We start from the raw sequence: 17,113 nt of genomic DNA, 5'->3' as shown, positions 1-17,113 counted from the left end.
TATTCATCTCGATGGGTAGCAAGTTCTTGATGTCAGAAATCCACGTAGGTAGTGCAGTCAATAATCCATGTCCATTTGTAGCTGGAAAAGCATAGGCAGTGACTAGGTGGGCAGAGGGTGCTAGGAAAAAAAGAATAGGGAAGAAAGGAACAGTAACAACATGTGTAAAAAACACCTGTTAAACACAAGTACAATGGGCAGCTTAGGCTCCCGTGGTAACTTGGGGGGTAGGCAGACCAGTAGTGCAATGCACTAGGTACTGGTAGAGGAGGACAAACCAAATGTTTGGTCTCCATGTCTCACGCTACTAAGGAGTAGTATTGATAGGAAGAGGCTCATTACTGATTATGGAGAACGGTTTAGGTCCATGCCGTGTCCAGGCGTTCCGGGGTGGGTTGAGCAGGAGGTTGTGCATCTGGAGGGAGCAATTGCCATTGTTTGAAGAGTAGAATGCCTTTTTTCACACTGTATATAATAAATAGTTTGCCATTCCAGGTGACGAGTAGCTTAGTGGGGAATCCCCAATGGTATACAACGCTATTGTTGTGTAGAATCTTTGTGAGTGGGGTAAGTTTCTTTCTGTTCAATGCAGTCTCTTGTGATATATCTGTGTATAAGGAGATACCAGTAAAGTCGTCTGGGACTGCTGGGTTTTGTTTGGCAGCTGCCATGACTCGCTCTTTCACATGATAATAGTGAATGCATGCCAGGTTATCTCTAGGTGCTCTGTCAGGTAAAAATTTTGGTTTGGGTATGCGGTGGGCCCTGTCAACGCATAGTTCAATATCATTCAGAGACGGTATGAGGGCTTTCATGAGGCGTTGAACAAATTTGGTAAGTTCATTTGGTGGGATAGATTCAGGGATCCCTCTGAACTTAATATTGTTCCACCGCGAGTGGTCTTCTAAATCCGCCATTTTATTTTGGAGGCGTTGCATCTCTGATTCTGATCAGCTTATGCATCAAGGAGATCATTGTGAGCCGTATAGAGATTGCCCATTTTAGATTCTAGGTGCTGGATTTGATTAGTTTGAGTTTGAACTGTATCATTTAAAGATGCGAACATATCTGAGAAGTCATGAAACTTGGTGTTTCTGAGGGATAAAAGCATATTTTCCATAGTGTTCTCTGATATGGCTTGGTCTGTGGCTGGGAATCCATCAATCAAGGGCTCTGAGTGTGTGCCTTCCTCTTCTTAGACATGGCTACTTGGGGTGACTGCTGGATCAGTGAGTGGTTTCAAGGCTCGGGGAACCTTTCCTGGATGTCACTGTGCAGTTGCTGGAGCGTGAGGCAGAAGGAGCTCTCAGCTATGCTGCCATCTTCTCTGCCGGCCAGACACACCCCTCCGCTACAACATTTTCTACTGCTTTGTACAATATATCACCCTAATGCTGGAAGCTTGCTTGTAAAATGAGAGCAGGCTAAGCAGAGTAATGACCTTGTTGGTTTGGGTCTTCTTTATGCAACCAGCAGGCTGGGGGTGTGTCAGTTAGGGGAATTTACTCTGATTGTAGCAGGCAGAATCTGGAACAGCCATGCATGGTAACCTATCAGCTTCTAGATTTCATTTTCAGCCTAGGTTCACACTGGTGCATTGGGAGGAATCAAACTGCACCTGCACGAAAAAGGTGCTTTTTTTTTTTTGCCACATTGGAAGCAGATCGTGTGGGTTTTCACACCTACAATCCAATTCTGCAAATCGCACTGTGTTTTGCAAACCGTTTTGGGGGTGTCATTAGGGTAACATTGACACCAGCAGCAGTTCACATGAATGGAGTGCAATTGTGATGCGGTGGAGGAAATGCACAGGAATCGCTGCGAATCTCACCACATCAGTGTGAACCAGGGCTCAATGCTTAACTGAACAAGCTGAAGTTAGAAACTGATTGGTTACTATGCACAGCTGCGCCAGATTCTATCTGTTCCAATTCTAGTAAATTCCCCTATGTGACCCAACTGTACTGCTCAGCTATGGTGAAGAAAAGTAAAAGTCTGGCTGTGTAGTCTTCTGATAGGGGTGCTTGGATAACAAGACTAGCCAAACAGAAAGAGGTGCTTAGATGACAAGACTAGCCAAACAGAATTATAACAAAACTTTAGCAGCTAAGATTATATATATATATATATATATATATATATATATATATATATATATATATATATATATATATATATATATATTGTACATTGGCATTTACCTGCTGTTCTGTAGCTTAGCTTTGCAAACCTTGCTATATTGCTACAGCAAAACTAAACTTTTGTAAATTGCTCTCTGTATGCAAAAATAAAAAACTTATGGCACGGGCAATACCGTGTTATTTTTAGGAAAGCCTATATGTGTGAAACACAGTGATTGATGTATATTGGAAATGCATTTGAATAGCCATGACATACTGCATTAAACTTAGTAATAGGTATAGCTCACACTGTTCTCATTATCATATTGATGAAGGTGCTTTTCTATACAAAAATGATTGACTTATGCTTTAATCTTGATAGCCAGAGCTAAAAACTATTTTTCTGAAATCTGTACTCATTTCAGCATTGTTTAATGGACTTTTCTGAAAGTTTCATTGTTCCGCCTGTGCTCTGATATCCTGCCACTTCAAATTAACACTTTATAGGCTTTAAGAAAACTTCTGCTTTGCCCATACAGGCTAACTTTATTGGCAGCCTCACCAGCAGTACATATTCACCTTCTCTTATTTTCTTTAGTGCTTCCAGGTAAGGGGGACTTTCTCTACTTCCTCCCATACAACAGTGCTGCTGCTTAATGATTGGCATCCCAGGCAGTCAATGCTATCATTAACCCAAGGTGAAAGTCTTGGACACTTTAGGTCACTACTTGGAGCTAATACAGGGCTTCCTCTATTCACCAAAATTAGGAAAAAAGAAGTTAAAATAAAATCTGTACATACACATTGTGCGTTCCAAATTGTCACAATGCAATCCATACATTAGTGACTCAGCAGATATGCCAAGGTCAATATAAATCTCTAGCCTGTGAACAGAATCAGCTACATATGCATAACTGCTGATATACAGTTGTGAAAGTCTAGTCAGATTGTGCCTGTCAGAGCAACCACACATGTCCCCTAATCAATTAAAGTTAGTGCTGAAACGTGTTTTGACTTGGAGGAAAACCATAAGGACAAAGGTTTTTGACATTTTTTAGGGCAACCTCTATGTTTATAGGTCACTTCTTTTCTCCTCAAGTTAGAATTGATGGCATTCCTCCATGAAGTTGCCTTTTACCTCCACGAGTAACAAATACATACATTGTAAATAAACCTTGTAATTGCTACACAAGCCTTTTGCATAAAAAGAAACATTGGATATATCAAGCAAGGGTCAGGGTCTTTGATAGGTTTTAATTGTGACGTTTCTCCTTACTTACATTCAGGACAGGTTGTGATGGGAAATCTCTTCAATGTGGACACAGACATGAAGGAAAACACATTTTAGTAGGCTGGGGAAGGGTATGATCTTATGAGATTGTTTTCATTGTCATATGTGCCTCCCTTTCCTGATGACAACCATACTGCCCATTTTTGTTCTTATGGTGTCACATGTGGAAGAAATTTGGGGAAATTTCCTCAGTGGGGATACAAAGTAACTCTTCTTCAGTCTACACAAATTAAAATGAAAATGATTTAGTTAGAATTTAGCATATTTAATTCGGCCCATTAAAATAAAAATGACTTAGCTGATATCTAACAGTAAAGAGACCCACTTTGCCCATTCGGCTGTGTAAGCTCCATGTTGGATGATGTCAGAGCTTACACAATGTTGATAACATCATCCTTTTAATGGTGATTTTTTGCTAGGCCCAAACACTCTAACATAGGGTATTTTTTGTGCACAGTCGAGAAGTTGGGAAGTGTAGGAAAGATGAGTATAAATGAGATGGCAGATGGACTCTGTCACTTTACTCATTTAGAGCCAAGCTTCCTGTGTTAAAATGGTTCCTCCTGCTTCCTAGGATAGCTATAGCATGAGGCTTTAAGAATTTCTGCTTCTTTGCCTACCAAACCCTTAACATTAAGTAGAGAACTACCCCTTCATATTAGTGCAATATAACAACTGTCTGGTCTTAAACATTTTTTAATGTTTTGGCAACCGTTAAAGTAGATCTGAAACCAAAACCTTCTTTTTTTTAAAATAGTAGATGAGAGTTTTAAATAATGCTGTATGTTTTTGTTGTCATGATTTTATCCACATCGTCATTTGCCTCATATAAAGTCCTAATCACTTTCCCCCTGCTTCCAATACTAGATGTCCTCATTGAAAATTTCCTGGAATTTCCGGAATTTCCCCTCTATTCCTGTTTTGGTGGCAACTACGAATTTTGGATTTACCCTCACTTTCATTCCTGGTGACATTGCTGATCAAGACTAGATAGAGTGAATCTCCCAAACAGGGATGCAGACCACAAATAAAACCTGGGTGGTTCTAATCCCTCACCACTCTAAACATTTTTTTTTTTATTTTACTACAGGCATTTATATAGTGGTGTCTATTCACACAGTAATTTACATTTTGTACATTCATCAGTCTCTGCTCATGAGGAGCTTACAATCTCAGGTCTCTACCTCACATGCACATACTAGGGCCTATTTAGACAGGAGTCAATTAACCTATCAGAATGTATTTGGAGTGTGAGAAGAAAACAGAGAAAATGAAGGAAACCCATGCAAGCATGGGGAGAACATATAAATTCAATATAGGTGGTGGATGGTTAGGATACTAACCAATGACCCTAGGCAGAAGTTCTAACTACTATGCCACTGTGCTGGCCTTTAAAAGGGTTTGGAGTATGACAAATTTCTGTATATGCAGTTAAAAATATTCCTATTTTCCCCTATAATTGGACTTAATACTATGAGACTGATCCACACAATATGTGTAGCAATACACTGGTTGATAGCATTCCATTGGAAATCCTCATCAATTCCTCTATCACATTTGAAAACCAGTATTAACAATATTAATCTTATGGAAAAAATATTCCACACATTACAGAACACTAATCATTTTTATAATAAAAATGGGACCCCTGGTCTAACCTTTCTAACCTCTTTTTCAACCTGGAATAAGATTACCAAGAACTGGCATCCGGTGAACAATATGAGATAAGATATGTATATATATATTACAATTATAGAGATTATTGTTATCTTGTTGACTCTCCAAAAAAAAAAAATATATATATATATATATATATATATATATATAAAACAATATATTTTGATAAGTCCTTATGTGTAAAATACCTGTACTGTACTTTTTATGGCACATGACAAAAGATTTTTGTACCACTTTTTGTTCCTAATGAGAATAGTTTGTAAACAATAAAAGAAATATTTGATTGACTGATTTTGCCATTATTCCCAGCACTGTATTAACAGTCAATGCCCATTGTGTGCTGTGTGCTTAATATTGTATATGAATGCGTGGGTGTACAAAGGGTATTTTGGTAGTGAGGCCATTTCAAATCAATGACCACCATACAATAACTGTTATTGCCTTAGCAACTCCTTCTGTGTATAATTTAATGTGAAACATCTCTAACACTGTCCACTGCTTTACTGCACATATATATATATATTATAATGATCATTAGGCGACAAGGTGGATTTGTTTTAATGGTTTAACTAGTTTAGTATTTGAAGATTTTTATTTTCTAAACAAGATAATTAACAGACCATTTTTGTGAAGGAACTGCTAACAAAAGCAACATTCACATTCGTTCATCCATGTAAAATGTACTTGCATAGAAAATTAGATATGTTATATTTATATAACTTTGCTGGGTAGCCTATTGTTGTATGGAAGCTGTCATTGTAGGCTAAATGAGGCTTGAAACATGACTGACGTGTTACATAGTTGCCTAATCCAGAGGTGTCAGCACATGGCCAGTACCCCAGAGTGCCTGCACATCAGGTCCCTATTCAGTGTAGAGGTTCTAGGGGCCCAGAATACCCAAATCATTTATTATGCACAAACTTCCTGGATTGGCGGATCCAGAGACTGATTTTCCCCATTCCATATTTTGTTCCTTACTGTTCCAGTACTGTGACAGCCTCAATGAGCATTGCTGGATTAGGTAAGTATGTAACACTTTAGGTTTAATATGAGGTTAAAAGAGGTAAAGTGTGTTTTGGAAACTTTCGGAGTTTCAGTTTGAGACCATTGAGAGATCATTCAAAATTAATAGAAAGGTAAATTTGATCTGTAGTTGACTTCTGACCTACATCTGACTTGCTTTAAGCAGATTTTTTTTTCCCATAGACTTGTATAGGAATACAGAACTATGTGCACTCATTTATCAGTCCTTAGTAACATAGCTGGTCCGACACAACCCCCCCCCCCCTTCTTGATTTGCAAGACAAGTCTGTGTGACCCTTGAGGGGACTGGCACTCAGCAGCATTTTCACTGAGAAAAAAATTAAGGCATTTCAAGGCAAAAACAATGAAAATCAAAACATGCAGGGTACGTGACTATAAAGATGTGATCTTTTACTTGGGATTTTTAGATGAGACATGGCAGTTTTATGAAGATGGCAATGCTCATGGGACTAAAGCTGAGTGTACACCAATGAGTTGAAAAAAAAGAAATCACAGATCCCTGAATCCATGCAAGCTATGTTGATGCAGAGATCTCTTCTCCTGTGCTATTATATTCTGACAGGGACTCCCTCTCAACCAGAATATATTGATCAGTGATGTAGCCATTGGCTGCAGTGGATAACCAAATGCTGGTTTTCCAGCAATAGTGTTCAACAGGAAAAAATATTGTGGTGCCCGGATCTACCGCACTATTAGTATACAACTATTTAGATAATTAAAATAGTAATTACTTCTTACTAACTGAACACTATGGTTGAATTTAATTAAATTTTATTTAGAAAAAACACACCATAATAACAAATATTACAAAATACGAAAAATAGCGGTCTGAGTATAACCTTCCAAAACATTAAAAAACTCAACGTTGTCATTTAAAAAGAGGGATCACAACTGCACATACATCCACACAATCAGACATACACACAGCCTAAAGGATGGGAGTTGATTGAAGTATTGTTGAACAATATATTGCATACAGTGGGGACGGAAAGTATTTAGACCCCCTTAAATTTTTCACTCTTTGTTATATTGCAGCCATTTTCGAAAATCATTTAAGTTATTTTTTTTTCCTCATTAATGTACACACAGCACCCCATATTGACAGAAAAACACAGAATTGTTGACATTTTTGCAGATTTATTAAAAAAGAAAAACTGAAATATCACATGGACCTAAGTATTCAGACCCCTTGCTCAGTATTTAGTAGAAGCACCCTTTTGATCTAATACAGCCATGAGTATTTTTGGGAAAGATGCAACAAGTTTTTCACACCTGGATTTGGGGATCCTCTGCCATTCCTCCTTGCAGATCCTCTCCAGTTCTGTCAGGTTGGATGGTAAACGTTGGTGGACAGCCATTTTTAGGTCTCTCCAGAGATGCTCAATTGGGTTTAAGTCAGGGCTCTGGCTGGGCCATTCAAGAACAGTCAAGGAGTTGTTGTGAAGCCACTCCTTCATTATTTTAGCTGTGTGCTTAGGGTCATTGTCTTGTTGGAAGGTAAACCTTCAGCCCAGTCTGAGGTCCTGAGCACTCTGGAGAAGGATTCATCCAGGATATCCCTGTACTTGGCCGCATTCATCTTTCCATCGATTGCAACCAGTCGTCCTGTCCCTGCAGCTAAAAAACACCCCCACAGCATGATGCTGCCACCACCATGCTTCACTGTTGGGACTGTATTGGACAGGTGATGAGCAGTGCCTGGTTTTCTCCACACATACCGCTTAGAATTAAGGCCAAAAAGTTCTATCTTGGTCTCATCAGACTAGAGATTCTTATTTCTCACCATCTTGGAGTCCTTCAGGTGTTTTTTATCAAACTCCATGTGGGCTTTCATGTGTCTTGCACTGAGGAGAGGCTTCCGACGGGCCACTCTGCCATAAAGCCCCGACTGGTGGAAGGCTGCGATGATGGTTGACTTTCTACAACTTTCTGCATCTCTGGAGCTCAGCCACAGTGATCTTTGGGTTCTTCTTTACCTCTCTCACCTAAGGCTCTTCTCCCTCGATAGCTCAATTTGGCCGGACAGCCAGCTCTAGGAAGGGTTCTGGTTGTCCCAAACGTCTTCCATTTCAGGATTATGGAGGCCACTGTGCTCTTAGGAACCTTAAGTGCAGCAGAATTTTGAACCTTGGCCAGATCTGTGCCTTGCCACAATTCTGTCTCTGAGCTCTTCAGGCAGTTTCTTTGACCTCATGATTCTCATTTGCTCTGACATGCACTGTGAGCTGTAAGGTCTTATATAGACAGATGTGTGGCTTTCCTAATCAAGTCCAATCAGTATAATCAAACACAGCTGGACTCAATTGAAGGTGTAGAACCATCTCAACGATGATCAGAAGAAATGGACAGCACCTGAGTTAAATATATGAGTGTCACAGCAAAGGGTCTGAATACTTAGGACAATGTGATATTTCAGTTTTTCTTTTTTAATAAATCTGCAAAAATGTCAACAATTCTGTGTTTTTCTGTCAATATGGGGTGCTGTGTGTACATTAATGAGGAAAAAAATGAACTGAAATGATTTTAACAAATGGCTGCAATATAACAAAGAGTGAAAAATTTAAGGGGGTCTGAATACTTTCCGTCCCCACTGTATAATATCATCCTCCTTCCTAATTAAGCAGTGGATTGTGGTCATCACAAACAGGATATGTAGCTGTAAACTGATTGAGATGTGGATGTGCATAAACAAACAAGTGGGTATATCATAGGCCGTCCTAAGTCATTAGTACAGAAATTAAGCTATGGCACATAGGTTTAGGGGCTCTCATTTGTCTATTGGAGGCACAGGTGGCTTGATTGTATAAGCTGCAGTGTCCAGTAAGCAAGGCTGTGGGGGTAAAACTTCTCAAGTATAATACTCATTCAAAAGTTCACTGATCCATCACAAGTAGGTTTGGGGAGGGAGGAACAAAGCAGGGGGAGTTGTTGTTGTCAGTCCACAGCTAATCAACAAGTTCAACTGAATAATGGCAATGTAAAATACTCTCATATGGAGATACTCTCCATATACTCTGCAGTACTCTGTATTCTAGTACTCTAGTACTACAGAGTGGGGTGATGCTCAGACGGAGGTTTTTTCTCCTACACAGAGGTCCAATGATGACTTAGAGTGTGCTACATATGGATAAGAAGCCATACTGAGGCTTCGGATAGCGTCACTGCCTAAATCTACAGACCTTGTAGTTGGCAATTTGCTACATATGTGTCCTTGGTTGGTCATCTATTGGCGCCCCCGTTGGCGGTGCTTCATTCTTTTTTCCAAGTTGCATAATGAAACATTTTGCATGTAAGACAAAACTATGACTGCATACACTTTTACCAATACCCCTGACGAAGGTGCTTGAACCAGAAATGTGTCGGGTACCGGAGACCACTCTGTACCGGGGAGTAATTTTTTATGTCATTCAAATCATGAAACCTGTCATGTTTTTTGTCTTTCCCTTTTTTTCTTTTTTTGATTTTTGTAATATGTATACATTTTTTTTTGATATGTCAAACAAATGACCATTTCATGTTTAAATGATGGAACGATTTTATGTACATACAATAAATATATTTTCTAATCTACCTATCTGTGGTTGTTGCCTACAAAGTCCCAATGAAGGGGGATTTTCTTTTTCTTGCTGGAATTTAAAGAGAGTTTAAGAACTCTGCAAAGTTAGAATGGAGGCGGCACAGACACACTATGACTCACACTAACCCCATATGATCCTAAAACACAGATGGCAAAATATTTGGGGTGTCTAATCTAGGATTTATCAGTGACATTTGGCAATTTTTTTATGCTGAGCACAACGTTATTTCTTTTTTTTTTAATATCAAAATGTTATTAGAATTTTTCATAAAACATGTAGCACTGGTAGAAGTCTTCTAAAGAACAATAACTGAATAAACAGAGGTAAGAGAAATAAAGTAGTAGTCTATAAGTAGTATAATGGTGCTTATTATATTGATGTTATTGAACAATTCTAGGTAACAAAATAAACTATTTGTTGGGTTTAGGCCACATTCACACGAATGTCTACATCTCAAAGTTTAGCTGCATTTTAGAAGACTGTTCTAAAAGCAGCTGGACTCACACAATGCAAAGTAATCATATTATTCATACACAACAATAGTTGCATACAGTTCAGCTGTGATTAGGAAATGAAGGAAAGTGCTGCGGCCAAAGTCAACTATCTGCAGCTATTTGCAGCTAAACATGCATTGCATTTAACTGCAGATAGCTGCAATCCATTTAGCAGCAGAAAAAGACACACTTCCCCTTTTCTTCCCTAAATGTGGGTATCCGGCCCCATTCATTATAATGACAAGTCACCGACGGCTGCAGCTGATTGCAAATAGCTGCAGCTGCTGGAGACCTGTCATTATAGTGATCGGGGCCGGTGGCTGCACCTAGCTGTATAGAACAACAGAAGAATTTGGAAGATTCCTTGCGCTACAATTAAATACAATTAAATAATAGTTTAAATGTAGCCTTAATCTCATGTCGGGTCTCATTCATCCTCATGTTGGCATAATCTAGCCTGTCTGCTGTGGGGGTGCAGTAAGTCTGGGGGGCAGAGGATGAGAGGTCAGCAGGGCAGTGTACAGGGGGCAGCAGAGTAAAGCATAGGGTCAGCAGTTTGTAGGGCAGTGTACAGAGGCCCTTCATTTGTTGGGCAGTGTACAGGGGTCAGCAAGGCAAAGGAAAAGGATCAGCAGGGCAGTGACAGGGTCAGCAGGGCAGAGTACAGGGGTCAGTAGTAAGTAGGGCAGGGCAGCCCCCCCAGCCCCCCTACTACTTACCCGAGCCCCATCTTGATCCAATGATGTGCACGAGAGCCTTGGTTCTCTGGAGACTGCTGTCAATTACAGCCAGTGAGCCAATGAGGTGAGAGAGGGGGCGGGGTTGAGCCAAAAGTCTGTGTGTGAATGGACATGCAGAGCCACAGCTCAAAAACGAATCTGCTTGGGTGTCCCGATTGCAAGCTGCTTGCTCTGGGGGCACTCAGAAGGAGGGAGGGGCCAAGACCTCCAGTGAAGGGCCCAAGAAGAGAAGGATCTAGGCTCACAGAGCAGGTGTGTATGACATGCATGTTATTAAAAAGAAAAAGGAAGCCTCATATATATATATATATATATGTGTGTATATATATATATATATATATATATATATATATATATATATATATATATATTAACAAACAAAATAAGAAGTAAGCCAAAATTCATATTTCTACTTCTAGAGATATTAAATAATAGATTGAGATCATTGTTGGAAGATGTTGCCATCTTCTCTTCTGTGTTTTCTAATGTGTTAAAGCATGATAAGCATGTCTCAAAACATTAAAACATTACACGCAGTTAGGGCATACATGGAAAAAATGCATTGGCAGGGAAAAAATTCAATCATGTATAATTTTTGAGGTGGAAAATTAATGCACTGAAAAATGTAGCACCGTTACCCCTTGCCAAAAACAACCATGCCATTGTTCAATAGCCAAACAATAATGCACAAATCAAAACAGTATAACCATTAGAGACCTGGTAATGATGTCTTATTCAGAATAGAGTTATTTAAAAAAATTGCTGAAGTGAGATTGGAATAATGTCAAGACTCCAAATGAAGCATTTTGGCCTCTCTTCTTGCTGCATAGTAGGTAAAAGACAGAGAAAAACACCTCCGGTCACTAAAAAAGAATAAATAAAACATCTGAGCTTTTCATTACTAAAGGAATGTGTGAACTTTTATTTATACTGTCAGAAGAGTGATGTGTACACTTCCATCACCGGCCAAACTCATCTGTTTTCCAGGAGCAATATCAGTCTATCAGCCGCAATTCGAGAAATATGTGAGTAAGGGTTATAGTCTTAACATTTAATTCCATAGCATTTACAGCGTATCATAAAGGTGTCGTTTTGCTGGATAACATCTGTAATGCAAGATTAAACACAGATTGGACACTGGATTTAGATCATTGATTTCTTGAATTAGTACTGGCTGGAGTTTGTTCTCTGACAGATTTGTTATTATCACACAATCAGTCACTTCTGTTTAACTCAACTGTTTGTTACAAAGTATAAGGTTAATGTAAGATACAAATACCTCTTACAAATAATCAAGCAGATGCTGAGGATTTTCGTAATACGTTTGGGAATTTTAAAATGGTTCTTTTTGTAATGGTAACACTTTTTTCTGCTAGAGATTTGAACATGAAATTGATGTTATGTCCAAGTTGTAATGCAAGTGGATGTTCTCAGCAAAGTAATAAAAATCTTAAAAGGACTTTAGCACTTTTTATCAAAAGTATTTTTTGTGAGAAGATACAGGTATATTATACATATATTCGCATGAGTAGGAATTCATGTAGTGAATCTACATAGTTTGGTCTTAGCCAAGTTTATCATAGATGCAGCAATTTTCCTTGCTGGCAAACCCAGAGAGTTTAACTTCTTTGTACTAAAATGGTTTAAGGAGCTGCTTACCAGTTAACTTGGAGAGTGAAAACTGGGCTCTCCCCACAAGAAGTCCATTCACCAAGTGTATTCAGGTTCTCCAGTAGGATCCAACACTGCATTTCAGGCTTATGTGATAAACACCCCTGCCCCTATGACCTAATAATGGATAGCATACACCATTCCATCAATAACTTTATGACCACCCATACTGAGTACATCCCCCTTTTTGCTGCCAGCAGCCTTGACCCATCGAGGACTGGATGCCACTAGACCTCTGAAGGTATGCTGTGTAGGAGCAGATCCTTCAAGTCCTGTACATTGCCAGGTGAGTCCTCCATAGATCAGATATGTTTTTCCAAGCACATCATACCGATGCTTGATTGGACTGAGATCTGGAGAATTTGGAGGCCAAATTGACACCTTGAACGCATTACTAGATAGCAAGCAATTGAGCTGCAAGTTTGAAAACGACTTGCTAAGCTATTGCTAGACTTGCAAGGCTTCACAAGTTTGTTGCACAATTGCAGCAAGCCTGCATTGCATGACTCCAGATCAACTTTCTTTGCAAACGTTCTACAAGTTCTGGTTCAGTTATGTTGTGAAATAGTCATCCCACCACAGGAGTCACTGTGACTTGCAGAGCTCTTGCTGTAGACTCACCACTGCAACTTTGCTCTTGCTAGAGACTAGCCATGCAAATTGGCTACAAAATGGAAACATGTCAACTAGAACTTGTCCTTCAAGTGCTCTGCAGTCTGCAAGTGAACAACTTGCCAGTGAAAAGGTGCAGCAAGTGAACAAGACTTACTCCCAGATAGCAAGGATAACTTGTCCCAAATGTGTGGCAGTGTTGAACTGAATTGTAAGTCTGTTAACTTGCTGCACATTTTCACTGGCAAGTTGTACACTCGCAGAGCACTTGAAGCTCAAGTTCTAGTTGACACTTTTACAATTTGTAGCAAATTGGCGTGGCAAGTCTCTAGCAAGAGCAAAGCTGCGTTGGTAGTTTACAGCAAGGCCTCTGCAAGTCTACAGCAATTTAGCCACAGTGACCCCTGTGGTGGGATGACTATTGCACAACATAACCGAACCAGAACTTGCAGAAGACTTGCAGAATGTTTGCAAAGAAAGTTTATCTGGAGTCATGCAATGCGGACTTGCTGCAATGGTGCAACAAACTTGTGAAACCTGGCAAGTCTAGCAATAGCTTAGAAACTAATTTTCAAATTTGCAGCACAATTACTTCCTATCTGGGCTATTCAACACTACCTCAAATTTGTGACAAGTTATCTGAGTTGTTGTGTTCCTCAAACCATTCTTGAACATTTTTGCAGTGTGGCAGGACTCCTTTTAAAAGAGGCCAGTGCCATCAAGAAATACTGTTTCCATGAAGGGGTGTACTTTGTCAACAACAATGTTTAAGTAGGTGGTATGTGTCAAGTAGCATCTACATGGATGGCAGCACTCAAGGTTTCCCAGCAGAACTTTGCCCAAAGCATCACACTGCCTCCACACTTGCCTTCTTCCCATTCTGCATCCTGGTGCCATCTCTTTCCTAACTCACACCCAGCCATCCACATGATGTAAAAGAAAACATGATTCATCAAACCAGCCCACCTTCTTCCACTGCTCTGCGGTCCAGTCCTGACGTTCACATGCCCATTGTAGGGGCTTTTGTCTGTAGACACGGGTCAGCATGGGCACCCTGACTGGTCTGTGGCTATGCAGCCCCATACATAACAACATGTTTACTAGCTGCCTAATATATCCCACCAACTTTCAGATGCCATTGTAATGGGATAATCAATGTTATTCACTTAACCTTTCAGTGCACATAAAGTTATGGATGATCGGTGTATATTATTACTAGGTAATGCTATAACAAAAAAGTTTATTACTATGCTATTTTGACAAATGTGTCACCTGATCATGAGAGTACACATTTCTTGTTCGAGCGGGTGATACTCTGCATTTTATAGAATTAGTAAGTGGTCTTTCAAGGCCATTTTTTCCCAGATCGTTCTCATGCCTAAGCAATATGAATATTCAACTGGTGCAGCAATTAATTCTATCCATTGAAAAAAAGAAGAGTAAGAACAGAAAGATGTTAACATGTTGGACTTTTATTTCATGTAAAATATGTGATGAAATCTTTGAGTACTGTAGCAGGGCAGTACTTTGCCAGGATCCAGGTCTAATAAACAGCCAGTTCACTAATGAGTAAGCTGTGTTCTGGGCTTTAAGTAATACCCAGACCAAGGCTCTAGGCTCCCAGTTGGAAACGACTCCACCCTGCAGACAGGAGGTCTGGGCATGGGAATCAGTAGGGCTTCACCTAGGAGACAGAGGTTGGAGCCAGTGTAGCACAAGGCTACTTGCTATACACATGGAGGTGCTGAGGCAAGTGTTACATTTAAAACTGAGAATGTGTTGCTTACTGAGGAGATTAAAAATTATGTCTTAAATAAGGGGTTAATGCGACCTGCTGAAACAGCAGGGTCATATAAAGCTAATGAAGCATCGTCAGTGCACAGTGGTGAAAGTGTGGTATTGCAGTCAGCTAGGACAGGGGTGACCACTGAGAGAAAGATGCCATTGCCCCTAGCAACTGTGGAAGTCAGGAATGCTAATGAGCAATTTATTTCTAATAATGTTGTTAAGAAGTATAGTACTGACAAGAAAAGTCTTTCAGATGCTGCTGAGCCACTCTGTCCTGTGTCTCCTGGGGCAGTTGGAGCGGTACTGTGTAGTACCTCTGCTGGGAGCAGAGAAAGTAGACTGGGTCAGATGGGCCACAAGCCTGTTGGCTTTAATGAAAGAGATCTCGATTTTTAACGTTAGAGCGGCCACAATTTCTGCTGTGCTAAATGGAGGGACTGCAGAGCAGTTTTTGGCCAAGGGCTCACTAGCTGCTGTTGAAGATGGTATCCAGCACAAGACTGAAGGGCCAAGTGAGCACATAGCGGAGGTTGTCCCCACAATGCACCAAGGATATGATGATGTGGTAATTATTAATGTAAGGCCAAATTTGTTAATGGAAGTGCCAGAGGGCACAGGTGTATATAATGATGATCAGGTATCAGGACAGTTGCTGGAAGAGGATCATGTGCCAGTGGAATCAGTGGTTATTGAGGTTGCCACGGGAAACAACCACTCAGCTTTGTGTGATTCCTCTCCAGACACTGCCTTGCAGGACACTGGGGAAATTAGTCCTGAAATATGTGTGGATATTTCTGACATTGAGGAAAACACTGGTAAATGCTGATGTTACCTTGGGTGACAACGCAAATATTGGTAGACCAGAGTGTCAAGTTGAAATGGTTGCTGATAACCCTGATAAATGTGGTGAGATGTGTTATGATATGACAAGCACAGCGGAGGTAGATGGTGGCCCCCTACAGGTTCAGGAGGGAAAAAAAAACCCAAAGCTGAATAAGGTGTCAGTAAAAGGGTTTGATCCCCAAATAAAAGAACCCACGCCTATTGCTAAAGTATTTAAAAGGGTGACCCCAAGGAAAATGGGCAGATGGGCCCTTTTGGAAGTGCACCTGTAAAAAGTCACGGGGGTGTCAGTGTAGCAGGGGGACACAGGGAAGGCCACCTGATAAGACTGGGTTTGGCCCTTGTGGGGAAGAGCTGGCACAGAGGTGCCAATTGGAAGAGAATGGGTTGGTGTGTTACGCCCCCTCCAGGGTCGAAACGGGGGGGGATATGTAGCAGGGCAGTACCATGCCTCGATCCAGGTCTAATAAACAGCCAGTTCACTAATGAGTGAGCTGTGTTCTGGGCTTTAAGTAATCACCAGATCACCAGTCTAGGCATGGGAGTCAGTAGGGCTTCACCGAGGAGAGAGATGTGGGAGCCAGTGTAGCAAGAGGCTAATTGCTGGACGCACAGAGGTGCTGAGCATCCGGTCTGTGGCAGACAGACCAAGGCCCTAAAGTGTAAGGCCTGAGCTGAAGAGCTGCGTTTACAAGCCAGGAGGGCTGAAAATCATTTACTTTGATAGCAGGACTGAAGTACTGAATACCCCTGCGGGGGAATCTTCTGTGTTTGTTTTGAACTTTTTTAAAATAAAAGTGGGCAGAACCAGCCCCGAAATGGATACAAACGTGTGGCGGTGTCCTTAAAGCGCAGGAGTGAACCCCTGACAGTATGTACTATGTAAAACAAGCAATTAATTCTATTTACCCATTTTGTCATATCTTCACAATAACTGTTACATTGTCTATCTGGCATTTATGCTCTGATTATAAGTACAGCTTTGGAATTTGAAGCACCATTCCCATTTTTTTGGGTGACCAAATGTTGTTAAGCCCTTGAGAAAACAAAGGTAATTATAAATGCTAATTAATAATGTGTTATTTTTAAGCAACGCAAACATGTTAGATCTACTACTTTATATTATTGGCTTATGTAAGAGTTAGGAGCCGGATAATTTTCATATGATCCCTGCTAAGTTAGTCAAAGAGTGGACAGTGACAATGCTTTGACTAAATAATGCTTGTCTCTATATTGTGACCCACTCTTCCTGTTA

At 40.3% G+C, this 17,113-nt stretch overlaps 1 protein-coding gene across 2 annotated transcripts in view; it reads left to right on the top strand.

The window, feature by feature from the left end:
- The window catches only part of CADM2 (cell adhesion molecule 2), a 729,321-nt gene that overhangs the window by 136,221 nt on the left and 575,987 nt on the right, over positions 1 to 17,113 (top strand). The gene's annotated exons all lie outside the window — the stretch shown is intronic.

Source organism: Aquarana catesbeiana, linkage group LG02, assembly GCF_042186555.1.
Source record: "Aquarana catesbeiana isolate 2022-GZ linkage group LG02, ASM4218655v1, whole genome shotgun sequence".
Classification (NCBI taxonomy): domain Eukaryota; kingdom Metazoa; phylum Chordata; class Amphibia; order Anura; family Ranidae; genus Aquarana; species Aquarana catesbeiana.
This window is presented reverse-complemented; position numbering and strand designations above follow the sequence as displayed.